Genomic DNA, 2,429 nt, shown 5'->3' on the forward strand with positions numbered 1-2,429 from the left:
TACTCACAAATAAAGACTTTTCTTTTTTCGAAATGAAAGAAGAAAAAGAAACTATCCATCACTTTTCCTTTTCCAAAATGAAAGAAGAAAAGGAAACATGCCCGCATTTTTCAAACATCAATTAAACAACCAAATTGTCCAACTCACAAATCAGAGTATTGTCAAGCAACCATTGTTCAATACAATCGCCATCGCCTTCGTTTCAAAATAGATTATTTTAATAATTTTTTAATTTTTTAATTAAAATATAAAGTAAAAAAATTAATATATTTAAAATAATTTTTTAATTTTTTTTTTACAAAAAAGACATGCAAAAAGTAGAAAAAAAAAGTGAATCTTTAATTTTTAAATATAGATTATTGCCTTTTTAATTTTATTAATAAATTTTTAACTTTAAACTAAAATATTAAGGAGACCTTATTAAGGGGTATGAGATTCAATATACAGGTAGAGTTCTAATCATGTACTTTAGGTGTGATAAATAAGTTAGATGTGTGTATATATATATATATAAATGGTTCAATTCCGTTTCAAATCAAAATTGTGTCTAAAAATTCATGAACTAAATTGCAGATCGCAGTTAAGAATGACAATTTGAACTCGGTTCGACGGAACCCGCTCTCAACCCCACCCCGTTCTCCCAAAGTAAAATTACGATTATACCCTTATCTATATATTTTTTTTGAGGATACCTTATCTATATATATGTATGCGTGTCTCTTTGTTGGCTTATTTTAGGGTTTGGTTACTCACACCAACACATCATCGCCTTTCTCTTTGTGCTCTGCTCACACCGTCAACTACTATGTTCACACCGTCGGTTGCTCTGCTACTTCCTCACTGCTCTCCTCACACACACACGGCCGTCGGCTACTGCTCCCCCACACACGGCAATCGCCTCTCTCCCTCTTCCTCTCCCTCACTGCTTGCTCGCTCGCTCCTCCCTCACTACCGATTTTCAAAGGGTACTCTCTCTCTCTCTCTCTCTCGTTAAACTACTAATCGATCTGTGTTTTCTTCTTTCAATTTTGATCTATTAATCCAAAAATTGACAGAGGATATTTGGATGTGCTTAGTGATGGTTGTTGTTGTTGCTCTATCTACTATTGTTGTTGATCATTTAGGATATCTCTTGTTGTTGTTGTTGCTCTGTTGTTGTTGCTGCTCTATCTACTGCATATGCTCATCATTTTTTTTTTTTTTGGGGCCGAAGAATGTTCGGGGTCGGGAAAACCCGATCCCCGCTAGAGGGCAGGGGTGGGGACGGAGATAGGGTCCCCATCAGGGATTGATGCGGAGGACGGGAGGATTTCGACCATCGAGAATCAGGGATGGAGAGTGTGATCCCAGCCTTGCCCCAGCGCGTTGCTATTCCTAATCGCAGTGCACCTATTATGTGAATTGGCACTGAACCCAACATTCAAACAACTAAACCAAACTGGACAGTTTGATATGAATCAAATTGTAATTTTTTTAGTCTTTTTCCGCAACCCAATTTCAGTTGGGAAAAAATGAAAAGATTTGTTTAAACTACAAGCAAAAACATAATTAGTTGAGTGAAATTATATTCGGTTAAAATTAAGTTTTTGCTTAACATAATTTTTGGCACACCTGGTGGATCTATTCCCTATCTAAAATCATTGATAATTGTGAAGATTTTTATTTGTCTTTTTCTTTTTCTTGAAAAATAAAATAAAGGTGCAATACATTTGGCACTATTGCATTTTATATCAAATCACATTTTGATTTCTCATTTTTTAATTGTAACAATCAGATTTTTATACTTTTAATCAAGTTGTAATGTAACTCTTCCATTAATCTATTGTAAGACTGATTAACAGAGATTTTGTCATGTAATCCCCACCTAAGATTTTTTTTAACAACCTATCGTCATTCTTAATTTTTTTCGCAAAAGATTGTTAGCGGTCCAAGACATGAGCCCAACCCTTTTTTTTGTTCTATACAATAAAGATTTCAACACATATGAAACACAAGTAATTATTTAATAGTTTTGAAATATCATGTAACATTATTCAGATAATACTTTTAATCAATAACATTCATAGTAGTAATAAATCTGAGTGGGACAATATTGACACATTGGTTAGATAGATAGTCAGTAGTTGAGAGATTAGAGATGATTCAAATAATATGTTGTGTTTTGCAATTCATCATTTATAAAAATAAAAAAACAAAAAATAAATAACAAAACAAAACAACACCCCCAAAAAAAAAATGTCTTGTTTTTTTTTTTTTTAATTATTAATGAATTTTATCAACTTTAATATGGATAATTAAATTTTATTCGTGATAAAAAAAAACAAAATTCCAAAACATTCATTGCTTCATAATGGTGTATCTTCTCCAATCTTAACCTTCTTATTTAATATAAACAACAATTTTATAAATAATTTTAACTTAATTGAAAT

General features: G+C 31.9%; 1 long non-coding RNA gene across 1 annotated transcript; it reads left to right on the plus strand.

Moving 5' to 3' along the window:
- Positions 1-543: 543 nt before the first annotated feature.
- LOC114314857 (uncharacterized) lies at positions 544-1,594 on the plus strand. Its single transcript, XR_014348749.1, has 2 exons — positions 544-965; positions 1,214-1,594. It is a non-coding gene; the product is annotated as an uncharacterized LOC114314857 (long non-coding RNA).
- The last annotated feature ends 835 nt before the right edge of the window (positions 1,595-2,429 follow it).

Source organism: Camellia sinensis, chromosome 13 (genome assembly GCF_055761805.1).
Source record: "Camellia sinensis isolate YWXY chromosome 13, ASM5576180v1, whole genome shotgun sequence".
In the NCBI taxonomy this organism is placed as follows: Eukaryota; Viridiplantae; Streptophyta; class Magnoliopsida; order Ericales; family Theaceae; genus Camellia; species Camellia sinensis.